The following is a 22,965-nucleotide window of genomic DNA, read 5'->3' on the forward strand; positions in this document are numbered from 1 at the left end:
GCAAATACTTCTCTTGTATATTTATATCCCTTGCATGCAAAATGCATTCCAAAGACGCTGAGGAATCTTGAAGTATAAAGAGGGCACAATTCTACAGAAATTATTACACATTTCCTAGAGTTTGAAATTCTAGGTCTTAGTCGTATTGATATATAACATGCTGGATAAAAATTTTTAGCTTGCTCTACAACACCCCAAAGAAGAGAGAACAAAAGGGAATGCCCTGCCACAGAGACAGGAGGGGTTGTGGGGGAGGGGTAGGGGTGGTGAGAGGGCTACTGGGATCATTGGTGGAGGTGAATGGGCACTGGTGGAGGGATGGGTAAACAATCACTGTATGAGTGAAATGCAAACACAAAAGTTCATAAGTTTGTAACTGTACATCACAGTGATTCTCTAATAAAAATTTTAAAAAATAATTTAGTTTGCTGTGAATTTTAGTCAACGTGCCTACATTCTATGAACAATGGTATAGAGTTTAATATAAGAACAAAATCATTCCAGTAATGAAGACCCCTACAAGCTACAAAAAAAAAGAGAAGGAACGAAGAAATACTTGGGAAGGTCTTTCAGAGTTGAGTACATTACTAATTCTTCTATCCCTGAGAAACCAGTATCTTGGCATGCATAAAGTTGCTAGTTTGAACCCCTTAGGAGTAAGTACATCCAATTAGAAACTAATTATGTATAATCAGTAAGGCATTTGTAATCTACAATAAAACATTAGAGATAAGGGCCAGAGTGATAGCACAGCTGGTAAGGTATTTGCTTTGTACACAGCCAGCCCAAGTTTGATCCAAGGCACCACATACAGTCTCCTGAATGTGCCAGGAGTGACCCCTCAGTGCAGAGCCAGATGTAAAACTAAGCACATTCCAGTGTGGCCCCCAGACAAAAACAAAAACCAAGAAATAAAAGGAGGAAGGGAGGGAGGGAAGAGGGAAGGAAGGAAGAAAAGAAGGGAGGAAGGAAGTTTCAAATGAAAGAAGGAAGAGAGGAGGGAGAGGAAGGGGAAGGAAGGAAGGAAGGAAGGAAGGAAGGAAGGAAGGAAGGAAGGAAGGAAGGAAGGAAGGAAGGAAGGAAGGAAGGAAGGAAGGAAGGAAGGAGGGAGGGAGGGAGGGAGGGAGGGAGGGAGGGAGGGAGGGAGGGAAGGAGGGAGGGAGGGAGGGAGGGAGGGAGGGAGGGAGGGAGGGAGGGAAGGAGAAGGAGGGAGGGAGGGAGGGAGGGAGGGAGGGAGGGAGGGAGGGAGGGAGGAAGGAAGGAAGGAAGGGAGGGAGGGAGGGAGGGAGGGAGGGAGGGAGGGAGGGAAGGAAGGAAGGAAGGAGGGAGGGAGGGAGGGAGGGAGGGAGGGAGGGAGGGAGGGAGGGAGGGAAGGAAGGAAGGAAGGAAGGAAGGAAGGAAGGAAGGAAGGAAGGAAGGAAGGAAGGAGGGAGGGAGGGAGGGAGGGAGGGAGGGAGGGAAGGAAGGAAGGAAGGAAGGAAGGAAGGAAGGAAGGAAGGAAGGAAGGAAGGAGGGAGGGAGGGAGGGAGGGAGGGAGGGAGGGAAGGAAGGAAGGAAGGAAGGAAGGAAGGAAGGAAGGAAGGAAGGAGGGAGGAAGGGAGGGAGGGAGGGAAGGAAGGAAGGAAGGAAGGAAGGAAGGAAGGAAGGAAGGAAGGAAGGAGGGAGGGAGGGAAGGAAGGAAGGAAGGAAGGAAGGAGGGAAGGAAGGAAGGAGGGAGGGAAGGAGAGAGGGAGGGAGGGAGGGAAGGAGGGAAGAAGGAAGGAAGGAAGGAAGGAAGGAAGGAAGGAAGGAAGGAAGGAAGGAAGGAAGGAAGGAAGGAAGGAAGGAAGGAGAGAGGGAGGGAGGGATAAAGGAACTCAAAATATTACTTCATAGAAATTCAGAATAGCATATGAAATTCCATTCATTTATGATAGGAAGAGGATATTTAAAGAGTAATTAAATTACTGAAAACCCTTGGATTATATGCAGACTAACTGCAAAACCATTTGGGGTAGGCAAAGTAATTAGTTTTCCAGTTGTTTTATCCATTAAACCCATTTAACTTTCTAAAACTTCTCATATTTCTCAGCTTTCACGGGACAATATTATAGCTTTCCTCATGCCTGAGTGCTCCTACAGGTACTGTGGAAGTTTCCCTCCCTTTCATGGTGTTTCTGAGAAGCTTTGTTGGAGATTGGGTCAGACTGCTTTTCTTTAACTAGTTCTCATAATAATTTCCTACCTTTGTCAGCAGAGCACTTTTACTTCATTTTTTCTTAGTATGACAATTATATCATCTTAGATGATTAAACACAATAAAGTCGGTTTTAAACCCATTAGATTTAAATATGTATGCAATATAGACTTGCCATTCTATACTTTTTTTTTTCTAAAATATTTCTCTTGTGACCAGAGAGACCAGAGAGATAATTCAGGAGGTAAGGTTTTTGTTTTATAAGTACCAACCCCTGTTCAATCATCAGTTCCTCATATGATCTTCTAAGTGTCCCCTCAGGAATAATCCTTGAACACATAGCCATGAGTAATCTCTAAGCTCACACATATGTGGTACGCACGCCCGTGCCCGCACACGCGCACACACAAAGAAAGAAAGAAAGAAAGAAAGAAAGAAAGAAAGAAAGAAAGAAAGAAAGAAAGAAAGAAAGAAAGAAAGAAAGAAAGAAAGAAAGAAAGAGAGAGAGAAAGAAAGAAAGAAAGAAAAAGAAAGAGAGAGAGAGAGAGAAAGAAAGAAAGAAAGAAAGAAAGAAAGAAAGAAAGAAAGAAAGAAAGAAAGAAAGAAAGAAAGAAAGAAAGAAAGAAAGAGAGAGAGAGAGAGAGAGAGAGAAAGAAAGAAAGAAAGAAAGAAAGAAAGAAAGAAAGAAAGAAAGAAAGAAAGAAAGAAAGAAAGAAAGAAAGAAAGAAAGAAAGAAAGAAAGAAAGAAAAAGAAAGAGAGAAACTGAAATAAAACCATATCTGTGCTAGGTGCCAGAGAAATATACAGTAGCCTGCAGTCATGTAACTGGCCCTACTTGGACCTCGGCACTGCATATGATTTCCTGGGTTTGACCCTTGAGCACAAAGTCAGGAGTAGCCCAAATCACAATATCAAAAATTAATAATCAGTAATAGACTTTTTGCATTTGCTGTTATGCCAGCTTTAATAGTCATCTAACCTTTTCCCAAATTTCAACAAAGCACTCTCCTTCAAAGCTCAAGAATGTGCCACATTCTCATTTGTGGAGTGTAGGTTAGCATCAAAATGGCCACTCAACACCTTTATTGCAAACCACAACACCTAATCAGAGAGAGAGAACAAAAGGGAATACCCTGCCATAGTGGCAGTGTGGGGTGGAGAAAGTTGGGACTGGGGAGGGTGGGAGAGATGCTGGGTTTACTGGTGGTGGAGAATGGGCACTGGTGAAGGGATAGGTTCTTGAACTTTGTATGGGGGAAACATGAGCACAAAAATGTATAAATCTGTAACTGTACCCCCACGGTGATTCACTAATAAAAAAATAAATAAATAAATAAATAAATAAAATAAAATAAAATAAAATAAAATGTCCTTTCTTTGGCTGGAGTGATAGCACAGCGGTAGGGCGTTCATGATTCATTCGGGTGACCCGTGTTTGATTCCTCTGCCCCTCTTGGAGAGCCCAGCAAGCTACTGAGAGTATCGAGCCCGGGCAGCAGAGCCTGGCAAGCTACCCGTGCGTACTGGATATGCCAAAAACAGTAACAATAAGTCTCTCAATGAGAGACGTTACTGGTGCCCGCTTGAACAAATCGATGAGCAACGGGATGACTGTGACAGTGACAGTCCTTTCTTTACCTACAGAAGTCAAGTAGGGGGTATAAAAACAAACTAAAATGTCACCTGTGTCATTTTTGCATTTTTATTTATTTTTTTTAATTTTTTATTGAGTCACCATGTGGAAAGTTACAGTTTTCAGGTTTAAATCTCAGTTATACAATGCTCGAATACCCATCCCTTCACCAGTGCTCATATTCCACCACCAAGAATCCCAGTATAGCTCCACCCCGCCCCCTCACACCCTTAAGGCCCCTCCGCCTGTGTAACTAATAAATTTCACTTTACTTTCACTTCAATTGCATACAATATTTCAACAAAACTCACTATTATTGTTTGGAGAGTCTCTCCCCTAAAGTCAGACCTGCTGAAAAGAAAGCATTAGATAATTTGTTTTCCATTGCTGAGGATGAAGAGGTATGAGGTCGAGTGACCACACTTAGCGGCCTCTCAGTTTTGAGTTTCTGTATTTTAGTATTTTAGTAACTAAGTCCAGAGAGATATCTACCAGAAGTTGCATCGTTGCCAACTTGTACTTCTGAGTTACATTATATTCCACATATGAGTGCAATCTTTCTATGTCTGTCTCTTTCTTTCTGACTCATTTCACTCAACATGATACTTTCCATGTTGATCCATTTATATGCAAATTTCATGACTTCATGTTTTCTGACAGCTACATAGTATTCCATTGTGTAGATGTACCAGAGTTTCTTTAACCAGTCATCTGTTTTGGGTCACTCTGGTTTTTTCCAGATTCTGGCTATTGTAAACAGTGCTGCAATGAACATAGAAATACATATGCCATCTCTACTATACCGTTTTGCCTCTCCGGGATATATTCCTAGGAGTGGTATTGCTGGGTCAAATGGAAGCTCAATTTCTAATTTTTTGAGAATCGTCCATATTGTTTTCCAAAAGGGCTGAACCAGTCGGCATTCCCCTTTTCAGGTTAGTGGAGTGAATGGGCGCCATCCCATCTGCGCCTGCACCTCCCCACTCCCTGAGGTCACCCAGCCCCATTTTGTTAGTGGGCGTGGCCTCAACAAAGTGGGCGTGGCTTCAAAAGTGGGCGTGGCCTCCTCCAGAGCAGCGGCCGCAGTTATTTTTTTTTTTTCAAACACCAAGCAATTATTTGGTACTTCTCAATATTCATCACCTATATCCCTGATTATCATCTTCGAGGGCCTTAAAATACTTCCTAAATAAGTTCCAAGCTAATTCCAAATTTCAAATACTACCAATGAGTAGAAGCAGCTATTCAAGCCAAACCTAACAGACCTCACTCTCAAAAAGTATTGCTTGAACTTTCATGTAAATAATAGAGGAACATCAGAGAGGGACATCTTCTAGAGGGAGTACAGAAGAAATTGATCACCACTCATTTTTGCATTTTTAAAGGAATGTTCAGGAATTTGTATTGCTCAGATATTTATTTGCTGGAAAAGGACTGACGACAATTTGATGTTGTCAATCTTTTTTTTAAATTTTTTTTATTAGTGAATCACTGTGAGGTACAGTAGTTACAAATTTACAAACTTTTGTGTTTGCATGTGTACCAATATCTCACTGTGGTTTGAAGTTGCTTTTCTTGATGACTAATGCTAGATATTTTTGTATGTTTATTATGTCATTTCAAATGGTTGTGTGTTTTATTTTATATATGTATGGCAATTTAGAGTTCCTTTTTTAAAATTTATGTTTTATTCTTTTGCTATTTTTTAAAATAGTTTGCATGTCTTTCTACTATTCACTTATATGCCTGCTGGCACTTTTCAGGAGACAAGCCTTGGGCAGATATTTTGCAGATATAGTGTTTCATAACACTAGTGGAGCTTTCTTTTTATTCCCCTAATGTGCTTCTTGATGAACAGAACTTTTACATTTTAATTTTGTTAAATTTATTATTATTTTCTTTGTTAATTTGTGCATTTTGTCTCTTATTCAATATTTTTTTTTCTTTTTGGGTCACACCTGGCAATGCACAGGGGTTACTCCTGGCTCTGCACTCAGGAATTACTCCTGGCGGTGCTCAGGGTACCACACTCGATGCTGGGAATCAAACCCCGGTTGGCCGCTTGCAAGGCAAACGCCCTACCCGCTGTGCTATTGCTCCAGCCCCTTATTCAAGATTTTTTAATGATCATGTGGATCTTTTAATATGTTTTTTCTAAAAAATCTGTTTATTCCCCCCTCTAAGATATGCATTCCCTCTGGAATATTTTTTTTAAGTAGGGTGGTGTAAAAGTAGAGACTGATTGCTTTCCATATGGATGACTAATTGTTCCAGAAATGTTTGTTGGAATATTATCCTTATCCTCCCATATTTTACTGACATCCTTTCATAAATTAGGTAATAACACATGTGTAGCATGATTTCTGGGCTTATTTTTCTGTTTGTCCTTTTGTCTATTCTTTCATTATTTTAATCACTGTAATTTTCTAAGTGTATTTTTTTACAAAATGCGTTGAGAATTCATAAATTTTGCATTTCTTTATTAATATCTTTGATCATCAAATTGACTTAAAGCACAAAACAAAACCTCATAGAATTTTTTTAAATGTAGAACTAAAGAAGGGGCATAACATTTAAAGAAAGTTGACCCTTGACAATTTTGACTCTTCCAAAATGTGGCCAGAGTCACCTCACTATCGCCACAATAATATTATGTTAAAACACTCCTCAAATTCAGTAACTTAAAGCGATCATTTATTTGCACAGGTGTACTGGTTTGTTGAGGAGTTAGGTGGCTGACATGAATCTTACTCCCATGTTTCTTCATTTCTTGAGATGCTCCAAACACCTTTCACTCTCCAATCAGTAGGTGGGCAGAGCACATCCTTCTCATGTCAGTGGTAGAACTGTCAGAGTACAAAGGAAATTGCTCAAGTGTATTTAAAAATATTGCTTGAAACTGATCTGCTAATACAGTGACTAAAGTAAATCATTTGGCTGACTCTGGAGTTTAGAGTAGAGAAATAAGATTATTTTGTTGGAATCTGTAAAGTACATAGCAAAGGGCTTTGGCATCAGGGTGAGTGAGTAATTGGGTCTAATCGAGGAAATTCATCGTTCCAGTCAAGCTGAGAATTCTATTTCTCTAACTAGTATTTGGTGTTGTCAAAACTGCAAAGTTTTTGGCATTCAACCTTCTTTTCAGTCTGCTATACTGATGAAATTGTGTTTGGCAATTAAGGAGGAACACCTCACATTTCCTTAGTTCTACTGTACCTTGGTACTGGAGCAATAGCACAGCAGGTAGGGTGTTTGTCTTGCACGCAGCAGACCAGGGTTCGATTCCTCCGGCCCTCTCGGAGAGCCTGGCAAGCTACCAAGAGTATCCCACCCGCATGGCAGAGCCTGGCAAGCTACCCGTGGCATGTGGCATATTGGATATGCCAAAAACAGTAACAATAAGTCTCTCAATGAGAGACATTACTGGCGTCAGCTCGAACAAATCAATGAGCAACGGGATGGCAGTGAACATATTTCATGATTTGAGATTAAAAACTAAGTATTGAGGACATGATTTTACAACTCTGGTTCACTTATATTCTTCCTATGCCCACCATTAATTTAGTTAATGTAATTCCCAGAATAGTCATTATTCCTTTGATTTTGTACTTTTAACTTGGACTTCTATTCATAGTGAAATGTCAGTAAACAAAGCTTTCTTTGCAAAGCAGAAGTAGCATTAAAGGCTTTCAAATATTCTGTGGATGTATATTTCTCAGATATGGATATTGACGTGCATACAGCCATTGTGAATTCTACTTGATAGCATATAAACTACTTTTTATGGCTAACGTTCACTGTATTTATCATAAAAATGTTATGGTTGAATGCAGAACACTAAATGTTTTCATAATTTGCTCATCTAACATAACCATGTCATGTATAGTTAAAGGAATTTTGGAGCTGAGTATCAGTGCACATTGGTATTTATTTTCATGACAAGCTCAAGTTTGACTCAATTTTATCTGTACTGAGAACATACTACTCCGCATAGAGTTGCTCTTTGCATTTTGCCTGATCTCTCTCATACTGATCCTTCCCTCATATGAGAATTTAAAGTCTCTTCTTAATACAAATGGGTTATTGGAAGATCCTTAATAACTTAAGATATAGGATTTGTAAAAAATTGTTGGCTTACAAGGACTATAAAACCAAGCTCCCAGAAGCGCATGGCCGTGATGCGGCTGCACGACACCTGATAGACTATTTCTCCCTCTTGGAGAACCTGGCAAGCTACCTAGTTTACTGCCCGCACGGGGAAGAGCCTGGCAAGCTCCCCATGGTGTATTCATATGCCAAATACAGTAACAATGATGGGTCTCCTACCCCTGACCCTGAAGAGCCTCTAATGCGGCACCATTGGGAAGGATGAGTAAAGAGAGGCTGCTAAAATCTCAGGGATAGGATAAATGGAGATGTTACTGGGCTACTGGGCCCACTTGAACAAATCGATGATCAATGGGATGACAGTGATACAGTGATACAATTGATTTACAAAAATGAAATAGTTTTTTAATGGTTTTAGATGTGGTATGATTAGGTACATTAATGACCAGATGAATAAAGATATTCTCTGGAATATTTGAGCTGAATGTTATTTGTGCAGACAATGTTTTAGTTTGATAATTATAAATAGATATTTAAAAGAAAAATGTGCAGCGGCAGCAGCCATGCAGTGAGAGCCACCCTCTAAGACCCCTTCCACCAGGAGGTAGGACTTTCTTTAGTGACGTAGCCTGTAGGTGGTCCTGGGAGGGGGGGCGTTCCCGGAGCGCCTTCCGCCCAGAGATGAACCGGGAGCCGCGCCACGAGAAGCAGACCCTCCGCGCCTATTGACTGTGATCCTGAGGTCTCCTAACCCATTTTGGCACCAGAGCGGATGCTTGCAGCCATCCATTTTGACTGTGAACTGAGCTAAAATATTAGAAACCCAAAACCGCGCGGCCGCGATAGCAGCCGTGCGGACTCAAAGTGTTCACTCTTAGCAATGAAGAGAAATTATTAGATGATGCGTATTCAACAGGCCTGATTGTTGGGGAAAATTTCCAATCAATAATAGTGAGTTCTGTATGGAAATATGGAATGTACTCAATATATATAGAGAATAATGGGAATATCATTAGCTACTTAGATGGGGGGTGGGGTGGAAGGGGGGTGTATTGGGGTTCTTGGTGGTGGAACGGGTGCACTGGTGAAGGGATGGTGGTTTAATCAGTATTTGACTGTGACTTAAACCTGAAAGCTTTGTATTTTTTTTCTTGTTTTCACGGTGGTTCAATAAAATATTTCTTTAAAGAAAAAAAAATAAAAAAATAAAAGAAAAATGTATCCATTATCACATTACAATAGCATTACAAGTACATGTACATATATTTACACATTATACAAAGTAATACAGTAGTAAATATATTTGCAATATTTAGAGTTTGCTTCATGAAGTAATAAAATATTTTTGCATGAATTTTATGATCTTCAGACTCACTCATTAACTAGTGATTGAGCTAATCATTTTTCAATTTTTAATTTCTTGTTAAACCACACCTTTCTGTTTTTTGTCTGTTGAGCCACACATGCTGGTACTCAGATGCATTCAGGAGCAGTGTGTTCTTTAAAAAATAATTTACTTAGTATAGGATTCTAAAGGATTCTACATGAGTGAAAAATTCTAAGTACCTGAAATATGCACTTTAGTGCTTAAATTCTTTAAACATTCTGTGTTAAAATGTTTCATGATCTTGGATGCATCCTAAAATGAGGAGACTGAATATATTTTTTTGGTGACTTCACATTATTTTTTAAACCTTCATAAATTTTACTGTAGATTGGCAATTCTGTTCTGCTTCTTAATTTCTTCCTCCCTCTGCCTTTGTCAGGTTGCTATTTGTCACTTTTGACGAGTTTGCCATTAATTCTCTCCAGAGTTGCTTCTTTCCCTTTTTATATGCTACTGATTTACTTTGGGTTAAAGGGAGGATAAAAAAAATATTATAACTCTTTTAGTGGGTGTCCATATGGCACTGGTTGAAGAAAGCTTAATAAGTATATATCACAAGATGTTTGTCACTATTTCTGGGTCACCTTTTTGACTTCCAAGTTCAGAAATTGTTGCTTAAAAAATTAAAACGTTCCAAAGAAAGAAATTTTGTGCACTGAAAATTTTGAGCAAAAACTTTTCAAGAGAAAGTTACATAGACTCCTGGCTGTGGTTGACCTTTTACCATTATTGTACATTTGTCAGTAGTGAAAATAGCGAACCTGTAACATTTCTACTGTTAGCATCCTTTTACGAGAAAATTAAAAAGATGTTGGTTTGTTTAACAAGACTCTTGGTGCTGTGAATATTAAGAACCTAATTATTATTCTTGTATGGTTATGGCCAATTCCAATGAAATTCATATTAAACCGTCTTTGTAAAATACTTTTCAAATGGACTGAAATCTACATTTGTTACTTTTTCCTCTGTTCTTACCTTGACAATTGTAGAAGTGAGAGATCACTTTTATAAATAATTCTCTCGTGTCCAGCTACCAACTTGATAATAATTAAAATTAATAAAATGTATTGGACTGGAGCGATAGCACAGCAGATAGGGCGTTTGCCTTGCATGTGACTGACCTGAGTTCGATTCCTCCATCCCTCTCAGAGAGCCTGGCAAGCTACCCATGGTGTATTTGATATGCCAAAAACAGTAACAACAAGTCTCACAATGGAGACATTACTGGTGCCCACTCGAGCAAATCGATGAACAACAGGATGACAGTGCTATGATAGGGCTACTATATTGTAATATATATTAAATTCATTTAATAATTAAAGTATTATGTAGCATGATCGTAATGTGGTTAAGACATGAGAAGTGGGCCAGTAAAAGAGACAGTATGAGGGTCATAGCCTTAGCACTTGCCATGTATGAAGCTGACCCTGATTTTTGACACAGCGTATGATTTCCTAAGAACCACCAGGAGTGGTCCCTCAGCATACAACCGTGACTAAATCATGAGCATGGTCAGATATGACCCCCAAATACTATCCCCCCAAACAGTCAATAACATAAGTTAAATATATTATGTTCAATTATTTAACAGCAGCATCTTTAATCAGCTAATAAGACAAGTTGTCATTCTCTGAGTCAGAAAATCAGACTAATTTGCTTATTAAACTAGAGCATCTTATATTTCTTTGAACTTGAAAGTACTTTAATAAGCATCCAAAATGTTGCAGAAGTATCTCTAACTGATGGTCTATGGGCCACACCTGGCTGTTCTCAGGGCTTCCTCCTGACTCTGAGCTGAGGAATCACTCCTGGTAGACCTTGATGACTATATGCTATGCCAAGGAAAACACTTTAAATTCTATCCATCTCTCTTGCCCCCATTTCAGAGGCACTTTAAATTAAACAATATTAATAATGGCTAAAATGTATGAGCAGAAATCTCTGAATGTCATATCATTGGCTTAGAGGTCATATATTCTAGTGTCAGCTTTGTAAGGGTTTCAACAAGAGAGAATTTTGGATTGAAGGATTGGGATTGTAGAGGAAGAATGAGGAAGGAAGTTAGTTTTTGTCTTTCAAGAAAAACAGCTTGATTTCAAAAATAGCTTTTTTGGGGACCAACTGATAATAAAGCTGGGAAGCCTTCCTAGAGGTCAACCCTGTTTTATCTTCAGAACCCCGCGTGGTTTCTCAGCTCTGCCAGTAGTGATCCCTGAGCACAGAGCCAGGAGTAAGTCCTGAGCACTCCTGGGTGTGGCCCTACTCCCCCCTCCTCATAAAATATAGTTTCTTTATATTTCAACAGCCATCATATGATTGATGACTGGTGAATGAGAAAAATAGAGCAAATAATGTCTTATCAGTTTTGATTGTAACTTCGGAGTAAGAAAAAGTTTGAAGAACCTGATTATTTTTGGTGACTGTTTGTTTTATTGCCCAGGACACTATTAAGGAATCCACACAGATCAGTTTTCATGTCTCTGTGCTGAGCCCCACTTGGTCTTCTGCAGATATTTCAGAGCTAAAGAATTTTACTCTCATCTATTCATTTTTTCTTGTCTTATTCATAGTCCATCATCTTTGGTTAAATGTTGTAAGGTTGATGGACAAAAGAAAATCCATGTCTTTTCTAACAACTATTGTATTTGGTTCTATGCCTAGTGTTTTGTGCCTGTGAATGTATCTGTTATTCAAAAATAATATTCACACTACTCATCATATTTTTAAAGTCATAACTATGGAAGACAAATATACTTGAAGGAAAAAGTCCCTTAATTATGAATGCTCTAAATGTGCAGATTAGTTTTCATTTGAAGACATTTACTACTTATCCATTGCTTTAATTGAACTTATATAAAATGCAGAAGCTCTACTAAAAGTGATAGAGTAACAACAAAGATTCAGAATACCTATTTTCATCATTGGAGCCATTAATTCCTCTAGAATGGTAGAATGACGATGCACCTAAAGTGTTAAAAAAAAAGCTTATATAATTATTTTCATCCTAGTTCTGGAAATGTATATTAAAGAAAAAATCCGATATAATGAGAAAAAAATGATGTATGAGAGTATATTTACTGAGGCTTTGCTATCAGATAAACATAGAAGTAATCTAAATGTGCAGTATATAGAAGTGTTTAATTATATTAAAATGTAACCATAGTATTAGTAGAAAATTCACTATTATATTAAAGTTATGATCAAAAAGGATAAAATCGGGTTTTTCATTATTTTTCTCTTAAACTAACATTGCTATATATGCCATATAATCTTGTAATCCTTGAATTCTACATGCATTTGTTATTCTGCCCTGGTTGGCAGTAATTTTAATTTCAAGAATTTGTACTACAAAAGTCACTTTTTTTCTAGTTAAACCTGTAACAATTTTATAATTTATCTTACATTCTTAACATTTGCTGAATATCTTTGAAAACCAAACCAAATATCTTTTACATTTGGTCCATTAAAAAATCCAACTAAAATCTTACAGCATTCGCAAACATAACTTTAATATACATTTAGTTGTGAATAAGAATGATAAGCATGAGTCAATGTTGTTTTGGTGGCTTCTGTCCCCGAGAAATGAGAAAAAGCAAGCAAGGTAGTTATGAGTTGCAAACACCTTCCTAAGAAAGCACATATGATCAGACAACTAAATGGCTTGAAGTTGCCGTTGTTAACAGAGTCTTACAAGCAAGATAGAATTAGGGTGAGCAACTAAAAATTGGCTGGAGCGATAGCAGAGCAGATAGGGCGTTTGCCTTGCACTCAGCCGACTCGGGTTCGATTCCTCCGGCCCTGTTGGAGAGCCCGGCAAGCTTCTGAGAGTATCCCACCCGCATGGCAGAGACTAGCAAGCTATCCATGGCATATTTGATATGCGAAAAACAGTAACAATTAGTCTCACAATGGAAACGTAACTGGTGCCCCCTTGAGCAAATCGATGAGCAAGGGGATGACAGTGATACAGTGACAGTGATACAGTGAACTAACAACTAGAATACAACTTTTCCCCCTTTGATTCTTAAAATAGATGTTGGGATATTGTTGACTTTCAAGTGGTGCCCAGAGGGTCCGTGGGCCCCTGCAAGGGATTTCTGATGAACGACTTGGGGATTCAGTGTGAGAGCAGAAGCCCAGCGCTGCTCAGACCCAAAGTGCCTGGGCTTTCCAGCCCGGATTATGGGTTTCAGGATCACTTAGCAAAGTTTGGGGGACCAAATGGTGCTGGAGATTGAACTGGCTTGGCCACATGCAAGGACTGTACCACAATCGCCCTACTATCTTTCTGGTCTCTAGAATATAATGTCAATGAATGTGCCTAAGATTGAAGCATAGGGGTGTGGAATTGTACCTTTAAAACAGATATAATTTTCTAAGCCAGCAGTGCTTAATGAAAAAGTAAAGTGAAACACATGATAACATTCACTGTATCACTGTCATCCCATTGTTCATCAATTTGCTCAACATTGTAACAATAAAACATTTTTGGTACTTTCATATAGAGATAAATAAAGCAGAGAAATTACTATGTGCACAGTTTTCTCTAGTATCCCAAGCTAAATGCAACAAAGTGGTGTAAGACCGGACCTGATGGTGGAAGTGGAGTGAGATGAGAGGAGAGAAAGTTGATAATCAGGATGTTTCTGCTAAGTGAGACTTCATGCTGAAACCTCACTGAAGACATTGAACTTTATATGGTTCACATACTTGAACAAATAGTAGAGATCACATCTAAGTTGCAAGGCAGGAACATTCCTCTTCTAAGAGAACACCTGGTATAGAGGATTTTTATCTAGGGACAGTTTGGATGGCCCTGCAAGTTCCTTTGTTCACTGTTTCTAATAAATAAGTTTCTTGGCTCTTTGAGAGTGACATTTCAATAGTGTTAAAATGAATGGGAATACCAAAAAGGAATGAGCTATTTTCTCCTTCCTTAACTCCTCTAGCTATTGATAGAAACGAATTTTGTTCCTAAGATACCTTTTACTTTGCTCTATCATTCTGCAATTAAATTGCAAATTTACCTGCTACAACTTCAAGTTCAGGATACATTAGGACAGTTGCTACTTAGGAAGCACACACACACAACTCCACCTGGGCTGAAGTGAACAGTTAAACAATTTGAAGTATTGTGTGTGTGTGTGTGTGTGTGTGTATGTGATTTTATTGAATCCCTGGAAGCCCTGCTTCTAGACATTTTGTTAAATGTTAAAAATAATCTCCATTAAGTAAAGGCACTCAAATACATTTTGTTACTCATATTCGAATCAGCACCCTATGATAGATGAACTCAATCTTAAAAGTATATTCATTATTTTTTGTTTTTTCACCCTCGTTTCCAGCTATTACATTGGAAATATATTGTCACTCAAAAAAATCTAGAAGTTTGACAGGAATCCTCCTAGAGGAGGTCCACCTAAGGAGAAGAAGCATTTTCTGAAGCCAAGTATTTTCTATATGATAAACAAATATGCAGTACGAAAGCACTGAGATTGTTACTGTACTTAGTTATACAAAATGCAGGTCACTATCCTCAGCGTTTATAACTAACTGAAAGCCTGAGGGAACACAAAGCAAATTGGTATTTTATGCTGAAGATTGCAGACACAGAGCCTCTAAATGGGGTTGGAAACGGGAAAAATCTCACTGCAATCAAGTTAGCATAGAAGGTGCTGTTTACAATTCTCCCTATGGGAAAAGTATGCTTAGGAGATAAAGTGTTTTCTTGGAGAACGTCTACTGTGAAATGCCAGTTCTACAACAGTGCTTCTGAACATGACTGGCTGGAGAAATGTTGCTTGGAATTAATTTTTCAAATCAAAAGGGATGTATTTGTGTAAGAAAACATGCAACCTGGAGATTCTTCTGGCAGCGATTTATTCAGAGACCTTCTCATGCAAAACGGGAAAGAAGAGGAACGAGGGACGAACGAGAAGAAAACCCATACCTAGCTAGGCAGCTTCCTGTATAAAAATAAAAAGAAAAGGTGCCGGCGAGGGAAGGGACGCCTCACCGCACCGAGCCAGGCACAGGGCCTAGGGCAGCAGCCGTCTCTCCCGCCACCCGAGTTCGGTAGCCTCCGGCCACTTCCCCCACCCCGGGGAGGTTGATGGCGAAGATGTGGCAGGCGAAGGAAGGAACGGAGCCAAGATGGTTGGTCTCACTTGCAGTTTATTCCAGTCTTCCCTCTATACACTCTCCGTCCTCTCTACACCTTTACGCGCCCCTACCTTCTCTCCGAACCCCCTTTTATTGATCATGGCCCTTCCAAAGGGCGCAATACATTGACGTCACCAAAAGCACCAAAAGATCTTACAGGAAGAACATTGAGGCAACATAATTCTCTTGTATCTGCAGGCCAGTAATCTAGGCCCCCCGGAAAGAAGATACAAAAACAAAACCGAAGCCTTCTTTGGGCTGAAAGCACTCGGATTTACATCCCAAAGACCAGGCCAGGCCGGGCTGCAGCAAGAAATCTGCATGTCAATTACAAACTAGACAGCACCTGAAATTTACATTCCAAAGACTAGGCTGGACCAGAGCCTGGAATCTACAAAGTCAAATCAAACCTGGCTAGCCCCTTAGATCTGCGGGGGTCAAAGATCAGCTAGTTTCTGTGACAAAACTCCAGAAGGCAGCTGGAAAAGGGGAAATATTCCAACACTTCCCTCCTTATATACCCCTCGCTGCCTGCTTACACCCAAGTGTCTGCAGCTGATAGACTAGTTACAGCTCGTGGCATGACAAGACATCTTGATTCCTTATCAGGTGTTATCTACGAAGCACGGTGTAATTAACAAGAAACAGGTGTCCATGAAACACAGTCCCGTGGCTCTCCACAGTTCCCCCTTTTTTGTTTTAGAACAGCAAGTCTGCGTAGAGACCTCGGCCCCTTTGGCCTTACCCGTCACTGGGAGCCCTCTCGCTTGTAGGTCCCTGTCTTAGGTTGGTCCAAGGGTCAGGTGGGGTATAATGCACCCTTTCAAACTCCTCAACTACAGGAGGTCCCCTGCAGTTAAGGGCTCTCAGCTGCATAATACCTTTGCTACATCCAGCTAGACCTGATTGTTCTAAGCGAGATTATTGTTTCAGTGTTGCAAGCCAAAGCTGCCGGGATTGCTGTGCTTCCAGGGCCGCAAATGCCTGTAAATACCATGCCTTTGTAAATAGTTGTTTTTGCTGCATTTTGTATAGACACCAGGCAAAAAACCAAAGCAGCGAGAAGCAATAAGGATAGTACTGCTCCCACCCTCACCCACTCTTTGATAAAATGGAGGGGACTTTCTACTCTGGTTTTATCAAGATGGGTAAGGACAGGATTAAAGCAGGCCATGGTGTAGCAATGGCCCAGAAAGCTGCTTCGTCAGCTCGTACTGACACAGGAACCAGGCTGAGCAGGAGCACCAGTTTGCACATCTTGGTCTACTGGAGGCGCGGTGTCAGGAGTTCAGGAATCCACACTGGTTCTACCCTGTCCTGCAGAAAAACACAAACAAAACTCCTGGCCCAGGTTAACACGGGGTCCTTGAACTATCTTAGTAAGGTTGCCTTGGCAGTCCCAGGTACAACCCAGCTCACGCCTGGAAAAAATGCTCTAAAGTCACTAGAGGCCTCCGCACCCGGGGCTTTTATCTCCATGCCTGTGAACAGAAAGAGTCAGAGAGAAGCTCCAACACGAAAGGACATCCCAGAGATAAACGAGAAGGTGCTCCTGCCAAATCATTCCCCTCTCCCTCAGGAACCCTCGAACCCCAAGGAAAGGGCAAAAGTAAAGCACTATCAATTCAAACATGGAGGTCCGGCGTTGTCCAATCCACAACCTGTAAAATAAGAGTACAAGGAAAGGTCTCAATGTGACCCCACGAAATATGCAAGGAGCCAGAGGCCTCTGCTCTAGGTCCTCTGACGGTGGCTCCTCTTCTTTCCTTGTGATTTCCAGCTGAGATCAGTTTGGTGATGAATCTAAGCTGGAATTTGAAGGGTTGTGAATCTCTGGAGGTCTGAGATCCAAATCAGGTGGATGAATTCTACTTCTGATGAGACGTAAAGGGATCCAAAGTTTCTTAGTGGGGTTATCATCTGTTGAAACAAAAGCATAACCTTTCCCTCAAATGAGGAGTTTTCCTGCTACATTCAATTGAGAAAATACCTCCTTTTTGTATTTGATTTAACATTCCATATGTCCACTGAAAATGCAGAGGTGGTGGGCTTAAGGCCGCAGTGTTCTATACTGAAAAGGGGTTGTAGTAACTGTATTGGGGCAGGAAATAGGCTACGCTTCCTACTAACCCTGGCTGCAGCGATTATACTGATTGGAGCTCTGAAACTCTACACTGGGGAAAGAGGCTGAAACTGGGAACATCCCCTGATTTTGTGAGGCCTGAGGCTGTCCCCCTTGCAGGTTTCCCGAATTGGGGTCACCCACTGTATCAAAATTAAAGCGACAATCTCTGGCCCAATGATTTCCTCTCTTACACCGGGGACAGGGCCCGGGAGGTGTAAGTCTGGCCCAGTGGTTTCCCTTCTTACACCTGGGACAGGGCCCAGGACGTGCTCTCATAGCACTGCTTGGGGGTGCTTTGCAATCTCTATGAAAGTGGCCTGGTTTTCCACAATTAAAACATCTTTTCTGAGCTTGTCTCTGTAAGGCACACGAGACACAGGCCTGTTTGAAACGACTGAGAGAATCCATCCTTAACCTACGATAAGATGGATGCTGCTTCTTCTCTGCCTGGACTGGGCGATTGAGAGCATGTCCCAAGCAGTCTGGAGGCCGTTTGGCTGAGTCACTCTTGGACTCAGAATCTGAGTAAGTGGCAACAGACTCATAACCCGCATCACTTCCATCTAATGCACTGGAAGTAGAGCTATATTCACCAGCTTCAGAAATATTTTTACTATTAAAACCCTTTCGAGACTTAGTTGTGGGAGGAGCTGAGGCCGTATTATTCCTCATGTTCTCCACATCAATTGCACTATTCAAAAATAGGAGAATAGAAGTAACAATCTCCCATGTAGTCCAGAATTCCCAGGGGATCTTAGTCCCTTTCTTAGATGCCTTATAGACATTTTTCCTAACTTGTCTCCAAATCCTGCTTTCTAGAGTTCCTTCGTCTGGGAACCATGGGTTAACCTCATAAACTACTTTAAGGCAGGACCGGAGTTGGTCTCTGGAAATGTAGAGTCCCGTGTCTCCTATTCTGCGGGAGAGAGACTGAATCAAATTCATAAATGACTTGCCCTCTTCAGTCTGGCTCGAGAAAATATGAAAGATTTTGAGAAGGCCCAGAATCTGCCCCATTTTATTGGGGGATTGCTGTTTGGATTCTAACCCGCAGCACACAAAAAAATCCTGATGTCCCGCTCACTTTCTAGAGTGGGGTGCACCGAACGCTTGTTCTTACCTTTAGTTGATAGTTCCGGCCCACCCAGGGACGCCAGCTATAAGAAAACACGCAACCCGGAGATTCTTCTGGCAGCGAATTATTCAGAGACCTTCTCATGCAAAACGGAAAAGAAGAGGAATGAGGGACGAACGAGAAGAAAACCCATACCTAGCTAGGCAGCTTCCCTCCTTATATGCCCCTCGCTGCCTGCTTACACCCAAGTGTCTGCAGCTGATAGACTAGTTACAGCTCGTGGCGTGACAAGACATCCTGATTCCTTATCAGGTGTTATCTACGAAGCACGGTGTAATTAACAAGAAACAGGTGTCCACGAAGCACAGTCCCGTGGCGGCTCTCTACACAAGAAATGTTGCTTGGAATTAATTTTTCAAATCAAAAGGGATGTATTTGGATATCCATCACATATATTCCTTACATTTCCTTTATTTTGATATTATTTACATTTATATTCTTTACATGTTAACCCCTGTTAAATTTTGAAATTCTAAAGTTATTATATTTAGTATTCTAGTCTTTCAAAGTAAAGATAATTCAAATTCTCCAATAGAATAAGTCAGCATAAAGGTAATGACATAGTGTTTAAAATATCTTCTTCTTTAATGTTCTAAGTCATATTTTGTTAAGGATCCAAAAGAACAAAGATTAATTGCCAAAATGTCATATAGTTTGACCAATAGAAAAAAAAGTCAGAATGTAAGAACAAAATAGAATTTGGTTGATAGTAAGTTAGATGGTGCAGATATGTCAGCATAAGGAAAGAGATCAATTGTGTAATAGTGGATGAAAACTAAGATTTAGGTGCTGACAATAATGTAATCTCAAATTTTGATGCTATATATCTAAAACCTAGGCAATGCTTCAGACAGATATTATTTCAATAAAAATAAAATTTATATAAAGACTGCAACAGTGGGGTTAGAAGAAATATTCAGCTTTATAATACAGGGAACTGAACTTTGGACAGGCTACTGAGTACACAATATATCCAGCTAACACTTTGTATGCTATTGTCTTGGAAATCAAATTCACAATTGAATACCCACCAAATCACACATTGAAACTTAGAACATATTATTATATTTTTCTTTAATGACAAAATATCTACAGTACCTGGTGTCTTTGCTTGTGAGCTAACTTAAGCAAGTAGAATGTGTTTCAAAAAAATATTTGGGATATACAAGGAAGTGTAGAAAAGGGGAAGAGTTTAAAGGATTTCCTATATGAAGGTATAAAACCATGTTACAGCAGAATCTGAATAAATATTTAATCACTCTTATCTCATATCTTCGGTCCTCATTCCCCTGATCCTGAAAGAGCCCCTGGTATGTCATTGGGCTACACTAGCACGTGACAGGGATGAATGGAGACGTAAATGGCGCCCGCTCAAGTAAATTGATGAACAACGGAATGACAGTGATCTCAGATCTTAGTATTTCAGTTTTGATGGAATACAAACACCACTGTGATTTAGCTTATTTTTTATACTACAGTTATGAGAGTTCATATACTAAAATCTGTATACTTCCATGATGTATACAGATATAAGTTCTACAGAAAATAAGTAAAACTTATTGTATATTTCCAGAATTCCTAAAATAAAATATTCAGTAGATATTAGATAAAGTTACTATAATTATTTGGGCTAAACAGTATTACTGTGTCTCTCAAATTTCTTCCAACCCCATGACATCATGCACCAATAATTCATATTTAACTACTGGTAGAACATATCATTAATCATGACAATATCATTTTTTTTAGTATATGAGGCTAATCTTTACCATCCCCACAACTTAAAAGTAAAACAATATAGTTCTTTTATAATGGCAAATTTTTCTAGTTAAAAAATAAGGACGGGGCTGGAGCGATAACACAATGGGTAGGGCATTTGCCTTGCAAGTGGCCAACCCAGGTTCGATTCCCAGCATCCCATATGGTTCCCCAAGCACCACCAGGAGTAATTCCTGAGAGCAGAGCCAGGAATAACCCCTGTGCATTGCCAGGTGTGATCCAAAAAACAAAAAACAAAAATGGACATAAGGAAAATGGAGTTTCTTATTAGCTGCAGTTTAATGTTGAACAGGATAAAAAGAATCATAACTCATTAATCAACAACAGGACAGGAGCTTTTAGCACAACTGGTAGGGCGTTTGCCTTGCATGCGGCTGACCCCGGTTTGATTCCTCCGTCCCTCTCAAAGAGCCAGGTAAACTACCAAGAGTATTTTGCCCAAACGGCAGAGCCTGGCAAGCTACTTTTGGTGTATTCAATATACCAAAAACAGTAACAAGTCTCACAATGGAGATGTTACTGGTGCCCACTTGAGCAAATCAATGGACAACGGACGACAGTGCAGACAGTGCAGTGCTAATAAACAACAGAGTAGGACAGGAAAGATAAGCATGACAGTTAAGAAGACAGCAAGAGAGTCAGAGATTGGTATAGGAATTAAGATGCTTGCCATATATGTGGCTGACCCTGTTTGATTCTCAGCACTGCATATGGGCCCTGAATACTATTGGTTGTTGTCCAAGCCCTACACTCCCCAAAGTCAAAAGGCAGAACAATTTATTAATATATTTAATATTTATTTTAAACAATTTTATTGAAGTTTAAACTTCTATATCCCCTACTACTACTATTATTATTATATTACTATGAGATTATTTCATTCCCCTACCAAATTATGTAAATGGTATTTTATTGGATACTCAGTAGCATTTGTCCACTCAGAAAATATTGTGATAATAGAATATTTTTTAAAATGTTTTTTATTGAATAATCATGAGATACCAAGCTACAAAGTTGTTCAGGGTTGGATTTTGGTCATACAGTGTTCCAACACCCATCCCTTCACTAGTGTACATTCCCCACCACCAATATCCCAACTTTTCCTCCCCCTGCAACCTCTCTATGACAGACACTTTTCTTCTCTCTCTCTACCCCCCTTTCCTTTTGAGCATTATGGTTTGGAATAAAGGTACGCAAAAGTTATTATGCACATCCCTTGACCTACTTTCAGCATTCAGTTGTTGTTCAGAGTATATCCTTTCCAACTACTATTGTCAAGTGTTATTTATTCTAACTGTGCTTTATTCCCCAACACACTTGTGGAAAGCTTCAAACTGGGGACCAGTCCTCCTGGCCCCTGTTTATTCTGTCCTTGAATATTAGTCTCAAACTATGCTTTTTTATATTACACAAATGAGAGCAGTCACTCTAGGTCTGTCTGTTTCTTAACTCAGCATAATACTCTCCAACTGCATCCATTTATAAGCAAATTTTGTGACTACATTTTCTTTTGTGGTTGCATAGTATCCATTGTGTGGATGTACCTTAATTTCTTTTTTATTATATATTTTTATTTTTAAATTTTATTTTCATAAAGGGCTGAAGCGATATCACAGTGGTAGGGGGTTTCCCTTGCACACGGCCGACCCGGGTTTGATTCCTCCGCTCCTCTCAGAGAGCCCGGCAAGCTACTGAGAGTATCCCGCCCGCACAGCAGAGCCTGGCAAGCTACCCGTGGCATATTAGATATGGCAAAAACAGTAACAAGTCTCACAATGGAGACGTTACTGGTGCCTGTTTGAGCAAATCGATGAGCAATGGGATGACAGTGACAGTGATTTTCATAAGGTTGTTCACATTAATTGATTACATTCAGTATATCAACACCAATCCCACCACCGTTATACGTTTCCACCACCATTATTTTGAATTTTCCCACCACCGTTCAAGCCTGCCTGCCACAGGCAGATTCTAGATAATTTATTTTCTATTGCTTATTATGAATATCATGGGAGATCATGTGGCTGTAAAAGCGACCACACACTCCTGGAATTGTAAATATGTAAGTGATTGTGGTCCAGAGACAACTCTGTAGAGCGCTAATCCATTTTGAGATTCATTTGTGAGTCTCGAGATCAAGACTGGTGGCATACATGGGCATGCCAGCCAGGACCCTGAAGGGGCAGGTGGGGAGACGAGAAGGAACTGTCTCTGTCACCATGTGGCTTGGCATCTTCAGAGCCCATTCCTGCATGCTGGGTTTTTCTTCAGAAAGTTTGTTGCTACCAGGGCTTTGTCTATAGTGGGTGAAGCGGGGAAACCAGCTCCATCTGATGAGCCCCTGTGAAATTGACTTGGCATGGATCTGGAGAGATCTCCTTTGAGCTGCTGTCTTCCGGGATTCACTGATATGTTGATAACAGAATTTTTTTGTTTATTTTTGTGTCAAGCCGGGCAGTG

The sequence above is a fragment of the Sorex araneus genome, chromosome 2 (assembly GCF_027595985.1).
Source record: "Sorex araneus isolate mSorAra2 chromosome 2, mSorAra2.pri, whole genome shotgun sequence".
In the NCBI taxonomy this organism is placed as follows: Eukaryota; Metazoa; Chordata; class Mammalia; order Eulipotyphla; family Soricidae; genus Sorex; species Sorex araneus.